This window comes from Panthera leo, chromosome E2 (genome assembly GCF_018350215.1).
Source record: "Panthera leo isolate Ple1 chromosome E2, P.leo_Ple1_pat1.1, whole genome shotgun sequence".
NCBI classification, from domain to species: Eukaryota; Metazoa; Chordata; class Mammalia; order Carnivora; family Felidae; genus Panthera; species Panthera leo.
Genome location: NC_056693.1, coordinates 537,338 through 556,822, shown reverse-complemented (window position 1 = coordinate 556,822; position 19,485 = coordinate 537,338). Strand labels below are relative to the sequence as shown.

Below are 19,485 nucleotides of genomic sequence, written 5' to 3'. Positions count from 1 at the left end.
ATGTACAATTTTTTGATATTATTTTCTTTATGTATTTCTCTTTTCATTCCAAGTGTTGTAAATCTGTGTCATTTTTTTGTTTAAATTTTTTTTTAATGCTTGTTTATTTTTGAAAATCAGAGCTCAAGCGGAGGAGGGGCAGAGAGAGAGGGAGACACAGAATCCAAAGCAGACTCCAGGCTCCGAGCTGTCAGCACAGAGCCCGACACAGAACTAGAACCCACGAACCATGAGATCATGACCTGAGTCGAAGTCGGACGCTCAACCGACTGAGCCCCCAAGGCGTCCCTGTGTGTCATTTTTCTTGATCATATCAGTTTGGAATTTATCCAGTTTGTTTTTCTTAGAGCTGCCTTTTACCATGTATTTTCTGCTTTTATCTTTACCAGATTCTTCCTTCTACTTTGATTAGAAATAATTTCTTGGGGCACCTGGGTAGCTCAGTCAGTTAGGCATCCAACTCTTGGTATTGGCTCAGGTCATGATGTGGCTGTTATGGGATTAAGCCCCATGTTGGGCTCCATGCTGAGCGGACCCTGCTTTGGATGACTCTCTCTTCCTCTCTCTCTGCCCCTCCACTGCTCCTGTGCACTCTCTCTCAAGATAAATAAATAAACTTAAAAAAAAAAAAAAAAAAGAATTTCTTTTTCTAACTTCTTGTGTTGACTGCTAAATTTATTTACATTTCCTCTTGGTTTTGCTACCTTCGTACACCCATTTCTCTGTGATTCAGACTGACATTTGATCTTCTTTCTCCTCTTTGTCTTTTTTTTTTTTTTAACGTTTATTTATTTTTGAGACAGAGAGAGACAGAGCATGAACGGGGGAGGGCCAGAGAGAGAGAGAGACACAGAATCTGAAACAGGCTCCAGGCCCTGAGCTGTCAGCACAGAGCCCAACGTGGGGCTCGAACTCACGGACCGCGAGATCATGACCTGAGCCGAAGTCGGACATTTAACCGACTGAGCCACCCAGGCGCCCCTCCTCTTTGTCTTTTTACTTATTGTAAAATTGTGGCAGTTTTGAACATAAAAGGAAGCCACACAATATCCCAAGACGCATTAATCAGCTATGTTCATTTCTGTTTCCTTCTAAGCCCTTATCCAAATGCACATATAGGGCAACACAGTCACAAGAATTCAGCACTTTTCACTGCAGCTGACCCTTGAACAATGTGGGAGATGGTCGTGCTGACTCCCTGCACAGCTGAAATTCCACATATAACTTTGACTCCCAAAACTATACTAATAGCCTACTATTGACTGGAAACCCTATCAATAATATAAACGGTCTGTCAATTAGCACTTATTTTATATGTCATATGTATAATATACTATATTCTTACAATAAAGTAAGTTAGAGAAAAAAATCATAAGGAAGGAATACATTTACAATACTGTACTGTATTTATTGAAAAAAATCCATCTATAAGTGGACCTGCACAGTTCACAACTGTGTCATTCAAGGATGAACTGTATTATAGGAATTTTCTATGTTTCTACACACTGTCCATAATTAGTTTATAATGACTTCCTGAAACACATTAGAGGCAGCCCAATCTTGTAGCTCTGGGGGAGCAAGGAAGCAAATAATAGCATTCTGACTTTTTGGAACAGTCTATTCAGTCATTCAGTCAAATATCATCAACCTTTTTGACTTCTGAGCTACAGTCCTTCCCACACTGGGTGATCATATTAATTAGTATTATTGAAGAGAGCTTTGATCTCATTAATGAAAAGTTTCCAAGGTATCAAATGCTACCCAGGTTCAGCCCTTCTCTGGGAATGACACAAAATTTAAACGTATGTGTACAATTTTGGGGGGGGCACCTGGGTGGCTCGGTTGGTTAAGCGTCCAACTTCAGCTCAGGTAATGATCTCGTGGTCTGTGAGTTCAAGCCCCATGTCGGGCTCTGTGCTGACAGCTCAGAGCCTGGAGCCTGGTCGGATTCTGTGTCTCCCTCTCTCTCTGCCCATCCCCCTCTCATGCTCTGTCTCTCTCTCAAAAATAAATAAACATTAAAAAAATTTTTTTAAATAATAAATGTATGTGTACAATTTTTATATATTAAAATGAAATACGTAGTGTTTTTCCTCTGGCATGAGTTCTTTGGTGCCCAATAAAGTTAGAACCTTGACTGAAAGCTCTCACACACTGATGACATTTATATGGTTTCTTTCCAGTGTGTGTTCTCTTACACTGAGTGAAGGATAAATGAAAACTGAAAGTTTTTCCCACATTCATTACATTTATATGGTTTCTCACCAGTATAGATTCTCTTGTGAACTTTAAGGTGAGAGCTGTGACTGAAGGCTTTTCCACATTCATCACATTTATAGGGTTTTTCTCCAGTATGTGTTCTCTTATGCACATTAAGATTAGACCTTCCACTGAAGGATTTTCCACATTCATCACATTTATAGGGTTTCTCTCCAGTATAAATTCTCTGGTGTACATTATGGTAAGAATTATGGCTAAAAGACTTCTCACATTTATTACATTCATGAGGTTTCTCACCAGTGTGAGTTCTCTGGTGCAAAATGAGGTGAAGGCTCTTCCAGAAAGACTTCCCACATTCATTACATTCATAGGCTTTCTCTCTATTGTGATTTCTCAGATGGTAAGAAAGAGATGAAAGTTTCTTAAAGGCTTTCCCACATGCATTACATTCATAGGGTTTCTCCTTAGTATGAGTTCTCACGAAGTGAGAGAAGCATGAGCTATGGGTAAAAAAATCTCCACTTTCTTTAAAGCCATAGGGTTTATTTCCTACATTAATAATCTCATGTGTAGAAAGGTATATGCTCTGGTTGGTATATTTACCATGCTCAATTTATACAGATTTCCTAAGGCTTGTCCACGTGTATTGCCTTTATAAGCTTTCTTCACTACCAAGATTTCCTGATAATTTTTTAAAACAAAATTATGCTGGAAGCTTTGAACTGAGTCAATTTGACGGAAATATTCTTTGACAAGAAATTTCTGTGCAGAAAGAAAGTCTGAATTGAAGCTGCATTTTTCCACAAGTTCAGCATTTCCCCAGTCCCCATCCTGGGTCACTACTTGCCCTTGTTCACGTTCCATTGACCCCAAGCGGCCATCATGCATCTTCTGCTTCTCTGGCTCATCCCTAGACTCCCGACTGTCTGCTCAGGTAGAAGGCCAGCAATCACCCACTGTGGATCTTGTCAGGTTCACTCTGCTGCTTGGTAACTCTTTACCAGAAAAGGCCTCTGTTGGTGGTGACTCTTGGCTTTTAGGTCTCTTTTTCTACTCTGGAAGGAAATTAAAAACAATTTGAGTGCTTGGAAGAAAACTGCTAGAGTGAGAATGTCAAGATAAAAGCAACAGGATGGGCACAGCAAGGGTAGATGCTTTAAAATACCAACTATGGGGCACCTGGGTGGCTCAGTCAGTTAAGCATCTGACTTCGGCTCAGGTAATGATCTCGCAGTTTGTGGGTTCAAGCCCCAAATCGGGCTTTGTGCTGACAGCTCAGAGCCTGGAGCCTGATACAGATTCTGTGTCTCCTCTCTCTGCCTCTCCCTCACTCTCATTCTGTCTCTCTCCCTCTCTCTCTCTCAAAAATAAACAAAAAAAAAAAACTTTTTTAAATAAAAATAAAACACGAACTAAACTTTGAGAAGAGGAACCATAAAAGGTATAAACAGAACAAAAAGAACCCCCAGGAAGACTGACCAATGAAAAGAGTGAGTAGCACAACAGGCAGAGGGGATGCCATTAGGGGACAGGCCATGGAACAGGCAGCCATTCATAAAGATAAGATGTTTGGGACAGCCACCCTCCGTTAATGCTTGGACCTCTTGGAATTCTGATCCATCTCCCCACTTAACATCCCTTCTGCTTGTAATCGATACCAAATGAATCTTCCAAACAAAGCAGTTTCACGACACCAAGAGAATACCTCTTTTGCACAAGCTGTCCAACGCACCCAGAAGCGGGTCAGACTGCCTCAGTTATCCTCGTTCCTACTCATTCTGGGTTCCTTTCATTCTCCCTGGGCATGACCATGTCCATCATTAACACGCAGTTCCTCTCTCCTTGAAGGCCTTCCTTTGGTCTCCAAAGTCTTAGGTGTCAGCAACCCTTCCCTCCTCATCATTCGGCTCTCAACTCCCAGGTCACTTCCTCTGAGAGACCCTTCCCAACCTCCCAGCCCACATGGGCTCCTCACCTTCCAGCTCACTGTCCTGTTTTATTTGCCTCACACCACTGTTTCACACTGGTCAACATCACCTTGTTCTTTTTGTTCTTTCTTGTCTGTCCCTCCCCAGACACCATACGCTAGAGGCTTTGGTCTCCACAGTGATGGGGACCTTGTCTGTCCTGTTCACACTGTGACCAGTGCCCAAAATGTACACAGAGGACAAGAGAACTCCACAGGCAGGCAGATAAACAAAAAGAGTGGTCAGCACACCAGGCAGAGGGGACACACCTGGAGCACTGGGGATGCCTGTGACATGTCTGTGAGGTGGTCAGACAGGGTACTCAATCATGCTCCCCAGCAGCCTGACTCCCATCAGGTGGGTGGGCCTTATGTTTCTGACGATGGGGAAAAGGCTATAGAATTGAATGTGAGGAGGGTTTTGCAACATCACACAGACCAAAGAGGGGTCCAGAAATGTGCAGAGGGTTTCTCCTGGAGCCCTTGACTGGACCTCAACTGCAAATGCACAGAAGGCTAACGCCTGCCGTAGAACAGCTGCTGGGGGCTGAGCAGAGGCTCCAGAAGTTACCCGGTGTTGGTGGGCATTGCAGCTGTGACCCAGTAAGCACCCTAGGCGTTCAGGGGAGACCTGAGAAAGCTACATCTTAGAAGGGAACACCAGGCCCTAAGGATAAGGACTACATCCAAGTACTAAAGCAAAACCAAAGTTACACTCCGTCGATAAATCCTTAAACCAAGCCTCATCAGGATTAGCGTGATTTGAAGTAATTTAACTGCCCACCAGAACAAAACCGATACTCTTGCTAGAAGGCAACAATCCGTAGTCTCTCCAATGCACTGTCTGCAGCACCTAGGACACAAAAATTGACTATACATGTAAAGAATCAGGAAAATGTGACTCATAATCAAGAAAAAAGTCAATAGAGGGGCACCTGGGTGGCTCAGTTGGTTAAGCATTCCACTTCAGCTCAGGTCATGATCTCCTGGTTTGTGAGTTCAAGCCCTGTGTTGACAGCTCAGAGCCTGGAACCTGCTTTGGATTCTGTGTCTCCCTCTCTCTCTCTGCCCGTCCCCTACTCATGCTCTGTCTCTGTCTCAAAAATAAATAAACATTAAAAAAAGTTTTAAAAGAAAAGAAAAAAGTCCATAGAAAAGTCAATAGAAGCAGACATACCAAACATTAGAAGTAGTAGGAAAAGATTTAAAAATGACGGTTTTAGTTTTCTCTTCAACTCGGCGGCTGAGCAGCAGATGCACAGATGCAAATCTCTGTGGAGACCCTGAAAATCAAGACCACCACCCTTGAGGTCGAGCCCAGTGACACCGTCGAGAATGTTGAAGCCAAGACAATGAAGGCATCCCACACGAGCAGCAGCATCTGTACTCAGAGGCAAACAGCTGGAGGATGGCTGCACTCTCTCAGATACAATATCCAGGAAGAGTCCTGCACTTGGCGCTTGGCCTGGAGATGGCATCACCCAGCCCTCCCTCTACCAGCTCTCCCGGAAATACAAGCACAGCGAGCGTTGTGCTCCCGCCAGACGTGCAACCACAACCACCACCCTCACCCCCAGAAGGTCAATAAAGCCCCTCCACCTGCTCTTCCTTTGCCTGCAATGTGGCTTCCTGCCCGAGCCCCATGGCCCTGGGGCCTCAGTAAAGTTTCCCTCACACTGACCGGGGAAAACAACAACAACAACCTATTATAAACATAACACAGAATTTCATGGAAAACCTGAAAAAAGAACCAAATGAAAATTCTATTCTGGAACTAAATAAAAATATAGCATCTGAAATAAACCATTAATGGACTTAACAAACTGGACACAGGAAAAGAAAGAATCCGTCAATTGAAAGGCAGGTTATTGGAAATTTTATGATGATACAAAGGGAGAAAAAAGAATTTAAAAATAGAACACCTGGGGCGCCTGGGTGGCTCAGCTGGATGAGCATCTGACTCTTGATTTCGACTCAGGTCATGCCGCCAGGGTCACGGGATCAAGCCCTACCTTGGGCTCCACACTGACCACGGAGCCTACCTAAGACTGACTGACTCTCTCTCTCTCTTAGCACGTGGGTGGCTCAGTCAGTTAAGTGATTGACTTTGGCCCAGGTAATGATCTCATGGTTCGTGAGTTTGAGCCCCATGTTGGGCTCTGTGCTGACTGCTCAGAGCCTGGAGCCTGCTTCAGATTTCTGTGTCTTCTCTCTCTCTACCCCTCCTCCACTTGGGTGCTCTCTCAAAAATAAACATTTTAAAAAAAGATTCTCTCTCCTTCTGCCCATCTCCCCTGCTCTCTCTCACTTGCTCTCAAACTTAATAAATAAAATAAAATAAAATAAAATAAAATAAAATAAAATAAAATAAAATAAAATAAAAACAGAACACGCCTGACAGACTAATGTGTAGCCGGAGTTGCAGGAGAGATCACAGCAGAGGAAACATTTGAAGAGGTAACGGCAGAGAGTTTATCTAGACTGATCAAAGGTACCATCCTGGATGTTCACTGTTCAAGAGCAACAATCTGTAGAGAACATCCTGAGTTTAACATCTGACATCAAACTTCCCGGCACGTCATTACATACTTCAATGTTAAAAATACAGCTAGTAAAACCATGCTAAATGGCAGTCCCTGGGGGAAAGATATACATGAAAACTAAATTCCCACTTTTAAAATCTAACTTTTTATTGTACACCTATTAGTGGCTTACCAAAAAGAGTGAAAGGCAGAGACAGTCTGGTTTTAAGTGCCATACCTGGAGATGTAAGACCAAACCATCAATGCTCTCCGATGTCATTCATTTTTCCCTGTAAAGAGGTGTGCTCTCCAAAGACCAGTTGGTGAAATGCACCTGCCTTTCAGAGAGAACTGAAACACAAGTGGGAGGCTCATCCAGGCCAGAGTGGCAGAAGAGGACAGTCCAGGAGGAGCCAAGACTTTAACGTGATGACAGACTTTATGTGAAAGCTCCCTCCGGGTACAGCGTGTTCTTTAAACTGAACGGAAATAATCAGAGGTAGAAGCCTGAATCTGTAGAAAGGAATTAAAAGCAACCCAAAAACGAATTAATTGGGAAAAAATATTGTACAAAATTACTTTAAATTCCTTTAAAAGGCTGTTGACTGTAGAAAAAAGAATAACAACGATGCTCAGTGAGGTTTATATAATATGTGGAAGCAAAATATATGACAACAGAGAAAGTTGTGATTATATTAATGTGAGTTGTTACACTGTACACTGAGTGGCATAATATTAATTCCAGATAGTATATGATACGTTAAGATGTGTATTTTAACCATAAGGCAAATAAGACTTAAGATTAAGATTAAAAAGACATAATGCTAAAAAGGAAAAAACAAGGAGACAAAATGGAATAGCAAATAATACCAAATTAAGGCAAAAGAAGCCTGAATGGGAAAACAAAGGAACAAAGACCAGATGAAGCAGAATATAAAACCCAAGCATATCAGTAATTATACACTAAATACAAATTTACTGAACAGTCTTAAAGAATAAGCTTGCTGGGGCGCCTGGGTGGCTCAGTCGGTTGAATGTCCAACTTCAGCTCAGGTCATGATCTCACAGTTTGTGAGTTCGAGCCCTGCGTCAGGCTCTGTGCTGACAGCTCAGAGCCTGGAGCCTGTTTCAGATTCTGTGTCTCCCTCTCCCTCTGCCCCTCCCCTGCTCACACTCTGACTCTGTCTTTCAATAATAAATAAACGTTAAAAAAAAGAAAAAAAAAGAAAAAAAAAAAGAATAAGCTTGCTGAAGTGGGTTACAAACAAGACCAAATTAAATGCTGTTTCCAAGAAACCCACTTTAACATTTCAACAGATAACCTGAAAGTAAAGGTACAGAAAAAGCCATATAAAGCTGTATATTGACTGCAGTATAAGAAAGCTATTTGGCTACATTAAAATCAACTAGCAGATTTCAAAACAAGAAGTATTACCAGAGGAAAAGAAGGGCATTTCACAGTGATGAGACGGTATGTAGAATAGGAACCAGGAACACACAATAATCTAACATGTCATTAAACTCAGTAACACAGCTTTAAAACACATGAAAAAAAATGATTAAGAAACATTAACACATATATTAACAAACACAGTCACAGTTGGAGATTTAACACTCTCCTCTGAGCAGCTGAAAGAACAAGCAGACACGACAGTCCATAGAAACAAAGTGTGTGCAACTTTATCAGACCCCACGCCCAACAGTAGCAGAATATGCATTCACCAAAACAGACTACACGCTGTATCATAAAAACATTCTCAATAAATTTAAAAGGACTGAACTCATGCAGAATATGTTCTTGAACCACAATGGAAATAATCTAGACATCAATAACAGAAATCCCCTCATACTTGGAAATTAAACGATGTACTTCACAAATCAAAGAAGAAATCACTTTCATATGTTGTATTTTCATTACCATTCAGATCAAAACATTTGGAAAACAAAAATAACAATGAACTGAACAATAATGGAAATGAAACATGTGAAAATGTGCAGAATGCAGTTAAGATAAGGCTTAAAGGGAAATGTGTAACTATAAATGCAAACATTAGAAAGGAAGAAAGCATTGGGGCGCCAGGGTGGCTCAGCTGGTTAGGCATCCACCTCTTGATTTTGGCTCAGGTCATGATCTCACGGTTCAGGAGTTTGAGTCTCACATCACGCTCTAAACTGACAACACAGAGCCTGCTTGGGATTCTCTCTCTCCCCCCCTCTCAATCACTCTCTCTCAAAATAAATAAACTTAATAGAAAAGAAAAAGCATAAAGTCTGAAAAGGAAGAAATAAATCTTTACTTGAAGATGACATGATTATATAAGACATCCAAGGAAACTGACAGATAAATTAATTTAGTGATTTTAGCAATTTCACACAGGATAGAATGTCAATTAAAGAATAAATTACATTAGGGCACCTGGGTAGCTCAGTTGGTTAGGCATCTGACTCTTAATATCACTCAGGTCATGATCTCACCGTGAGATCACGCCCTGCATCTGTGCTGTTAGCACAGAGCCTGCCTGAGATTTTCTCTCTCCCTGTCTGCCCCTCCCCCGTTCTCTCTCAAAATAAATAAATAAACATTAAAAAAGTATAAATTATACTTATATATACTAGCAACATTTAGAAAATAAAATTAGACATATTTACAACAGAATGAAAAATATTAAGTTTCTAGGAATAAATTTAATAAAAGATGTGCATGACCCATATACTTAACAAGTGCAAAATATTACTGAGAGAAGTACCCAAATAAATACACCATGATCACAGAATTAGAAGGCTCAACATGTTAGACATAAATTCTTCCAAAATGATCTATAGATGTAAGGCAAGTAGAAATGTTGTGAAATGAAAAAGCTTGACAATTTCCAACTGACAAACTGATTCTAAAATTTATATGAAAAAAGAAAAAATAATAATTAAAATAAAATTTATACGAAAGTGCAAAAGACCTGAATAGCCAAGACAATTACAAACAATAAAGTTAGAGGATGGTGGTCACCACCTCATTTCAAGATTCACTGTGAAGTACGATAATTAAGATGTACGATGCTGGCACAGAGCAGGAACAATGGATCAATGGAAGAGAAGAGAGCAGAGAAACAGACCCATACATACACATTCAGTTGATTTTCAACAAAGGCTACAGTACAATACCACGAAGGAAAGTTTTTTCTTTAAATGGTGCTGGAACTACATAACCATAATGAGTGCCTTGTCTACTACCTCACACTTACATAAAAATTAACTCAAGATGGATCATAGGTCTTCTTTTTTTTTTTTTTTTTCCAACATTTTTTATTTATTTTTGGGACAGAGAGAGACAGAGCATGAACGGGGGAGGGGCAGAGAGAGAGGGAGACACAGAATCGGAAACAGGCTCCAGGCTCCGAGCCATCAGCCCAGAGCCTGACGCGGGGCTCGAACTCACAGACCGCGAGATAGTGACCTGGCTGAAGTCGGACGCTTAACCAACTGCGCCACCCAGGCGCCCCAGATCATAGGTCTTCTATATATATATATATTTTTTTTTACATTTATTTATTTTTGATAGAGAGAAACAGGGCACAAGTGGGGGAGGGGCAGAGAGAAAAGGAGACACAGAATTGGAAGCAGACTCCAGGCTCCGAGCTGTCAGCACAGAGCCCAATGCGGGGCTGGAACCCACAAACCGGGCGATCATGACCTGAGCCGAAGTCAGACACTTAACTGACTGAGCCACCCAGGCATCCCAAGATGGATCATAGGTCTTAATGTAAAAGCAAAAAGTATAAAAGTACCAGAAGAAAACAGGAAAGTATCTTTGTAATCTTGGCATAAAGCTTTCTTAGGATGTTAACAAATACAAACCTAACAATAAGAGAAAAAAATAATAAAATCAGACCTTGCTAATCTATCACCCAACAATTCCACTCCTAGATTAACCCAAGAGAAATGAAAACATAGGTCTGCTATAAGCACTACACAAGAATGTTCACAGCAGCATTATTCATAATAGCCCTAGAGACAATCCAAATGTTTATTATCAAGAGAATGGATATCAATGGATATCAAGAGAATTACAATTCATTCAAAAAGCAAAATACCTGTGGGGCACCTGAGTGGCTTAGTCAGTTAAATGTCCAACTCTTGGGGCACCTGGGTGGCTCAGTCGGTTAAGCGTCCGACTTCAGCTCAGGTCATGATCTCACAGTCTGTGAGTTCGAGCCCCGCGTCAGGCTCTGTGCTGACAGCTCAGAGCCTGGAGCCTGTTTCAGATTGTGTCTCCCTCTCTCTCTGCCCCTCCCCTGTTCATGCTCTGTCTCTCTCTGTCTCAAAAAAAAAAACGTTAAAAAATAAAAAAAAAAAAAATGTCCAACTCTTGATTTTGGCTCAGGCCATGATCTCATAGTTTGTGGGTCTGAGCCCCACATCAGGCTCCACACTCAGAGCACACAGCCTGCTTGGGATTCTGTCTCTCTCTCTCTCTCTCTGCCCCTCCCCTGCTTGCTTACTTTCCTCTCTCTCAAAATAAATAAATAAACTTAAAAAATAAAATATCCTAAATAGTAAAAAGTAAAAAAGGAATGAAATAATAATGCATATATCATGTATGAATCTCAAAAATCTGAGGATAAGCCTTACACAAAAGTAATAATGTATGATTCTCTTTATATGAAGTTGTAGAAAAGACAAAAAGAACCTATGTTAGAAAAAAAGTCTCAACAGCGTTTGCCTTTCTTAAGTGGAAAGAGGTAACAAAGGAACTCTGTGAGGTAATGAAAATGTCCTCAAGCTCCATTTGGGTGAGAATTACATATAAGCACACATTTATCAAAATTCTCCAATTGTATATTTAAGATTTGTGCATTCTAAAGGTATCATTAGCAAAAAAAATAAAAATAAAAAATATCCATTGTCTTCAAAGTAACAATAAGATGGAGGTTGACTTCTCAACAGAAATCATGGAGTCCGGAAGACAACCAGACAACCGTATGGTGTCTTTAAAGTGCTGAGGGGGGAAAGAAATCCTGACAAGCTAAAAATTCTCTGCCTAAAGTATCTTTCCAAAATGAAATAAATGAAACAAAGGCATTTTCAGGCAAACACAAAGTGAGACAATTTTGTCACTCTGAAGGAAATGATGAAGGGGGCTCTTCAAACAACAGGAAAATAATCCAGATGGAGTTATGGAAATGCCACAGGTAATGAAAACCACTAGAAAAGGAAGATCTGAAGAAACGTATAAATAAAAACTGACTGCAAAGATCCTTTCACCATCTCACCTAGGCAGGAATCTTGGGAGAGCCCTCTGTCCATCATCCGTGGCTCTATTCTGAATTCTAGGTGGGCAACGGTATCTGGCTTTGGGGTCCAAGGTCCTGTCCAAATGAGTGATCAAGCTGTGAGGTTTTGTTTGTTTTTTTTTTTTTAATACAAATTTTACTTGTAAGAACATTTTATTTTATTATTTTAAGCAAGTTCTATGCCTAAGGTGAGGCTTGCACTCACGACCCAGAGATCAGGAGTCACGTGTTTTATGAACTGAGCCAGCCAGGTGACTCAAGCTGGGAGGTCTGATGTAGAGAAACACTCCAGTGACCCCACACTCCCAGCTATGTCAAACCCACTCTGCCAAGACCCCAAGCAAATACAAGTTGACGTGGGAACAGCCTCACCCACGGCAACCAGGTGCCTTAAAGTCCCCAGCATCACACTGTGGGACAGGGTCCTCAGGGCAGGGCCCAGCAGCCCCCACTCCTCCTGGGTGAAGTCCACCACCACATCATCCAAGGTTATCTGCTCCTGAAATGTCACCCACGTGTCTGCTGAGTCAAGATCCTTATTCTTGCAAAGTTCCCAGAAGAGCGGGGAGGGGCTACATGGGAATGTGAGGATGCGGCCAGGTGTACAGGGAGATGTCCTGAAAGGGTTCTGGCTTTCAGGGATGATACACCCGAGCCTTCCTGTGGGCATCAGGGGTCTGCATCAGCCATTTCAGAGGCGAGCCAGCATAACACTGAGATGTTTACCCCCTACTTATCCCACACATTTATTGATCGACTAGTGATCTTCTGTAAGACCAAATGTACAGACCCCTTTAGGATTCCCCTTCTTGTCCCCTCCCTTTTTTATACCACCAGGTATATAAAAATGATAACGTTAATACTGCTGATTATGTTAACCATTTGCCAAGGGTTCTCTCTCCGCTCTGGGCGCTGTACTTATGAAAGCAATAATAGAAATTTTCTTAATCCCCACAAGTCTCAGGAAGCACTTCCCAGTTCCTGGGGTCTGTTTTTTGTTTTTTCAAATGAGGAGCCTGAGCTCAGAGTTTACAAGTCTTAGAATCATAGTTACATTGGCTTCATTAAAAACAAATTGAGAGATGTTCCCTCTTTTAGACAAATCATTCCAGATGATGGAAAGACGGGAACTGTTTGTTCCTTAAATGGGTGGTAGCTGAAGCTGTCTGGAACGTGGGTCTGGAATTTTCTTGCTGGGAGGTTTTGTTTAGGTCTTCAAAGGTTACAGGATTTCAGGGATACACGTGAGGACTGCAGGATTACTGAGGTTTTCCACGTTCCTCCGCCCGCAAGACGGCTGAGAAGGAAGAGCGGAGACGACGACCCAAGGCTGACAAGCGAGGGCACAGACTCCCACGCAACCCTTGGGCGCAGAGTCCAGGCCCAGCCCGGGGAGGGAGGGCGAGCGGCCACTCACCGGGGGTCGGGCTGTCAGGATCCCTGCGGCCATCGCCTCGGCCGACTCCGAGGTCCTCACGGAGTCACCTGCAGCCCCACCCGCTCCTCGCACCGCCCTCCGCTCTCGGGACGGACACCCCAGCCCAGCCCCGAAGCGGACGAGCCGGCACCGCCCCCCCTGTGGCGGGAAGGAGTCCAGGCGGACACGCCGAGATGGCTCGTCCGCAGACCTGGAGCCAGACCGGGACTGGGGCTCTGACCAGACCGCCCGGGACGGCCACACACAGCGGAGCACACCGGGTACCAGCTCCCACCGCAGCCTCACCGCCCGACGGCGGCGCAGGACGCAAAGCGGAACTAGCAGGACAAGAAAGCCCCGCGCTGAGGCCGAGGACTCCGGAGCGTCGGAACGCCGACGCAAGTGTATTCTGGGAGTTGTAGTCTTACGGCCGGATCCCAGCTCTGTCCAGCAGTCAGTACAACCGAGAGCCCAGAGAGTCAGACTACGTTTCCCAGAAGGCGCGGCGGTGCGGTATCCACCCAATGGACGTGCACGACCGGGCCTGGGCTGCGGATCGGGCCCGGGCTGCGGATCGGGCCCTCCCTGGACTTGTAGTCCAGGCTCACGGGTCAGGCCTCGGCTGCAGTGAAACGGGTTTCTCTCACTATAATTTCCAGAAGCTACCGTTGTCCAGACTCCTGATCTCCAGAAGCGCGCAGTCGGCGGCTCCTGAGAGGCTGGGAAGCCTCGGGAAGAGTTCTAAGTTATAGGGAATTGTAGGTACTCCAGCTTCGCCCACCAGGTGGCAGGGGTGGACACCCAGGGTCTCGTACTACACTTCCCAGAAGGCCCTGCGGCGGCGCGAGTTCGGGAGGCACCGCAGCAGCTCGATTTCAGCACCAGCTGTCGAAGATGCAGGCTTCACGAACACACCTACGTAGGCACGAAGTCAAAATCAGTGTTTCGATGTGCTTTTTGTGTGAGACAGAGACACGCGTTCCAATGTTATGTCCATGTCTCGATGTTTCTGTTCATCGGGTGAAGGCAGGCATCTCTCATTCCTCCATCCAATGTGATGTGTGGTCTCCGCTAAATCCCTCTGGTGCCATAATCGAGATTTTCACAACGTTTATGTTTTCTTGACAATAGCGCAACATTAGAAAACTTTGAGTGGGTCGTTTTGTTCTCCGTCTGGAGAACTAAGATGTGGAGAAACTCTCCTATACCGACAACCGGAATTGTCAAAATTCTGAGAGCGAAACCTGGGTTTAGGAAGGCAGGTGCAGACATAGCCCTGAGTCACCTTCCTTTGTAAAGCTGCCCTCACCTCCCTCGGGTGCGTGTGAGGTTGAGGTGAGCATTTCTTGCACTCCAAATGTGGGCGTCTCGAGGAGCTCTGAGTCCCGGCCTAGTGCTTGGTGGAAGATGTTTTCCACATACTTTTCACATAGCAGCCAATTTTCCGCATAGGACCGATTCACAAACACACGTTCTCTATTCAATTCTTGCTGGTTCTTTAAGGAATTTTCAAAACCTCTACTTTATGGAGAATTTCGGACATACGGAAAAGCAGACAACCATTATGTGGCCTCAGTGACCATCAACCCAGGGGTAGTCCCCACCCACTAACCCCAGCCACATTGCCATTCTGTGTCATTTGAAAAGGAATCCCAGTGTTTTGGTATCCTATTTTAACTACGATATGTAATTGCAAAAACAAGGACAATTTTCTAACATAACCGTAATTCCATTATCAATTTTTTAGAAAAAAAATAATTTGGGGGCAGCCGGGTGGCTCAGTTAAGCCTCTGACTTCAGCTCAAGTCATGACGTCATGGTTGGTGAGTCCAGCCTCACATCAGCCCCTCTGCTGTCAGTGCAGCGCCTGCTTCTGATGCTCCGTCTCCTTGTCTCTCTCTGCCTCTCGCCCCCACCCGCCGGCGCTGTCTCACTCACTCTCTCAAAAATAAACGTTAAAAAAAACTTTCAAAAAAGGTTTACCTTTCTAAAAAGGTCTACTGAATATTAAGCATTACAACTTAAAATTATCTCCACTTAAAGAAAATGTTTATTTTTGAGAGAGCAAGAGAGCACGAGTGGGAGAGGGGCAGAGAGAGAGAGAGGGAGACACAGAATCCAGAGCGGGCTTCATGACCGGAGCTGAAGGCAGACGTTTAAGCAACTGAGCCACACAGACACCCCCCCCCCCCCCCACTTTTTAAAATAATTTGATATTTTTTTTAAAGATCAGGGTATAATGAAGGGCCACATTTTGTAATGTATTCTTTTTTTGTTTTTGGGTAACAACTTTATTGAGCTTTCATTCACAAATGATACAATTCACCATTTGCAGTGTAGAATTCAGTGGTTTTCAGTATATCCACATATTTGTGCAACCATCAAAATTGATGTTAGACTTTATCTTCACCCCAAAAAGAAACGCTGCCCTTTTTAAGCCTTTTTAGCCCAGCCCTAGCAACCACTAACTATCTGTCTCTATGAATTTCCCTATTTTGGACATTTCAAAGCTCATCCATGTTGTACTTTCAGTAGTTCATTCCTTTTATGGCCAAATACCATTCCACTGCATAGATATGGCACATTTTGTTTATCCATTCATCAGCTGAAGGGAATTCGAGTTGTCTCCACTTTTTCGTTGCTCTTAACATTTGTGCACAAGTTTTCACGTGGACATATATTTTCACTTCCCTTGTCTATCTATCTAAGAGTGGAATTTAGCAGGTCATATGGTCATTCTACATTTAACTTTCTGGAGAAATGCAAGACTGTTTTCCAAAGTAGCCGCACCATTTCACATATCCACCAATAGTGGATGTGGATTTTAACTTCCTCACCAACATGTTACCACCTTTAATATTGTTGTTGTTATTGTATCATGGGCCTTTTCCAACTTTATTTTTATTTTTTTAAGTTTGTTTGTTTAAAGTAAACTCTACAGCTAATGTGGGACTTGAACACATGACCCCAAGATCAGGAATTACATGCTTTTCTGACCGAGCCAGCCAGGCGCCCCTCAAACCTTTTCATTTGTGAAGATTTTCAACAATACCTACAAAGAGAATAGCCAATGACTATCCATACGTCCAGCATGGTTTTTTTAATGGTTATTTATTTTGGAGAGGGGGGGAGGGGCAGAGGGAATGGGAGACACAGATCCGAAGCAGGCTCCAGGCTCTGAGCTGTCAGCACAGTGCCCCCTGGCAACGTGGCTGGACTCTGAGGCTGTCCCTGTCAGGGAGCGGTAGGAAGTTGCCCAGCCGGACCCCACAGAGAAATACTCGCATCATCAGGTGATGAGGACAACCCGGGTGGAGGCACAGTATACCTGAAGCCCTGTTGCCAGGCCCGGTGACTCTGAAGGCCAGGACCACAGTCTGGCCACGAGGGAGAAATGGCCATGGTGAACACGACAGCAAAGGTTGTCTGGTGGAGAGGGAAGGTGGCAGGGGTGGGACGGCTGAGGAAGAGCAAGGGGCAGAGGGGCAGAGTTAGGGAGGTGAGAAGCATGCAGCTGAGAGCCCTGTCGTTGGCCCTGATCACGGGCATGTCCCGATGCCTCAGGGACATCACTAGGAATAACATGGTCAGGCTGGCCAACGTGAGCATCACTGAGGTCAGCATCAACCCCAGGGGCTCGTCAAAGACCAGGAAGGTGTCCATCCTGGGCAGGCAGTGGACTCTGGCCTGGCTTGGGTGCTGCTCCTTGGGACACAGAAGACATTTCTTCATGTCTGTGGGAGACATAGAGTCCTGCCTGCCATGTGATGGTAAGGAGGCCAGCTACGGGGAGGGAGGATCCCATGAGCATTCCACATATCCCATGTACTGATTCATTCATTTCTTCTTCTTTCTTCTAACTTTGCTGATGTATAACTGACAAATAAATTTGTGAGGTATTTAAAGGGTACATCGTGATGATCTCCCTGCCGGTGGATCTGGCTGGATCCTGGAACTCAGGCTGCAAGCAGAGGAAGGATGAGCAGAAGGTGTTGTCAGTGACCAGTCCAGGGGCAGGGGGCTGGGTTCCTCTGGGAACATCCCAGGGGAGCATTCCAGTGTCCTTCCCACACAAGAAGGCAAGGCTCCTTTCAGCAGGAAAACACTATAGTTATACCAAAGTCAGACTGGAGAGGCACCCACAGACGCAGCAAATGAAATAAACCTTCAGGTGGGTCTGACGGTGGCGAGCCGGGGAACACTGTGTGCAATGGTGCCATTCCGGCCTCTGGGGCATGAAGGACACAGGTACTGATCTCCCCCCTCCACAGCCTTCCCTTGGACAGCCAGTGGATCTGCTCGGGACTTGCAAAGGGATGGTCTGACTCCCTGAGCCCACCTCCCACCTGAGGGCAAGAGTCATGGGGAAGGAGGCTGGGGGTGAGAATACCTTCGAGGGAAGTGTTGGGGTGTTGGGTCCCCAACCCCCAAAGGGGAGCACTGTGTTCTTTCCTGTCAGGCCAGTTGAAAAGGACTTCAAGAGAACCCTCTGAATGTGGTCCAAGGATGGGCACCTCTCAGTTGGAAAACCTGAAGGCCATCAATGGAAGAAGGGGGTGGCAGTGGAAGGAGTCACACACCCAATGCCGTCACCGGGGGGCCAGGGTGTCTCTGTGAGCCACAGAGGACACCTGGACATACTACCCAAAGCTGGCAACTGACTGTTAACAAACGAAACAAGGACACCTGGCCCGCCGCGCCTCCCGGATGCTCTATGGGAATGTGTGAGGTGGAGTGTTTCTCCATCTTCCCAGTAAATTCCCCACTTCTTCGCCAAGCAGGCCCCTGAGTACAGACAAGAAAAATACTCTAGGGTAAGGGCGCCTGGGTGGCTCAGTTGGTTGAGTGTCTGACTTCAGCTCAGGTCATGGTCTCATGGCTCGGGAGTTCAAGCCCAGCATCAGGCTCCCCGTCTAGGATCCTCTGTTCCCCTCTTTCTGCCCCTCCCTGGCTTGCATGTTTTTCTCTCTCTCAAAAATAAATAAACATTTTAAAATCTTTAAAAAATGCTCTAGGGTAAATCCCTGATGCAAACTCTAATTCGACATTGGTGGCTCCAATATTTTCATTTTGGATGATAAGTAAATGCCTCTTCTCCCCTCACGGAAGGGTCTGGTTATGGCCAAAAAACATAGATGAGTTACAACTGGCCCAATTTAGACCGCCCCCCCCCCCACATTCTACATCAGACAGCCACTTGGACCACTGGCCTCTGAGTTCCTCGCTGGCTTTAGTTCGCCAGGACTGAGGTGATCTGTGTACAACTCACCCGGAGCCCCTCCTCCATCAACTGGACCATCATTCCACCCCCTGAGGAGGCTTGTGGGTCACATACATCTACGTGGACAGAGTAGAACGGGCCTTTTACAGTTTTCTGCCCTTGCAAAATGTCAAATCCTGTAACTCTGTCTCCATTAGCATCAAAGACAATCTCTGCCCCATTGGGGATCTTTAAATGCACCTTCCTGAGAGGACGCAGAAGCTAGAGGAAGGAAGAATGATGTCATAGATAGGGCAGGGCCCGTCCCTGGGCGTCTGTCCTAAATGTCACAAGCCAATGACCCTGTGATGAGCAGGTGACACTCCAGGCAGGGCCAATTTATTCACAAGACCCATGAAAATATTTGAATTTTACCCATTTGTAAAATCAGAAGGAAAAAATTGAGGGGTGCGTGGATGGCTCAGTCGGTTAAGCATCTGACTTCAGCTCAGGTCATGATCTCAGTTTCGTGGGCTGCATCCTCGCATTGGGGTCTGTGCTGACAATTCAGAGCCTGGAGCCTGTTTCAGATTCTGTGTCTCCCTCTCTCTCTCTCTCTCTGCCTCTCTCTCTCTCTCTCTCTCTCTCTCAAAAAATGAATAAACATAAACAAATTAATTAAAAAATCAATAAAGTTATAATGAATAGGTAATAATGAATGGAGCCTGGATTTATGTTTGCCTAGATAGCAAGGCAGTAGTAAAATATGATTTTTGATATTTTTTTTAAGGGAGGAAAGGACTGGGGCACCTGCGTGGCTCAGTTGGTTAGTGTCTGACTCTTGATTTTGGCTTGGTCATGATCTCATGGTT

At 44.4% G+C, this 19,485-nt stretch overlaps 2 long non-coding RNA genes across 2 annotated transcripts; both read right to left on the bottom strand.

Moving 5' to 3' along the window:
* Positions 1-2,742: 2,742 nt before the first annotated feature.
* LOC122207846 lies at positions 2,743-14,451 on the bottom strand. Its single transcript, XR_006197041.1, has 3 exons — positions 13,414-14,451; positions 11,976-12,071; positions 2,743-3,275 (listed from the first exon to the last, which is right to left on the bottom strand). It is a non-coding gene; the product is annotated as an uncharacterized LOC122207846 (long non-coding RNA).
* Positions 14,452-16,546: 2,095 nt separating this feature from the next.
* Positions 16,547-18,194, bottom strand: LOC122207848. Its single transcript, XR_006197043.1, has 3 exons — positions 18,058-18,194; positions 17,804-17,943; positions 16,547-17,374 (listed from the first exon to the last, which is right to left on the bottom strand). It is a non-coding gene; the product is annotated as an uncharacterized LOC122207848 (long non-coding RNA).
* Positions 18,195-19,485: the final 1,291 nt, after the last annotated feature.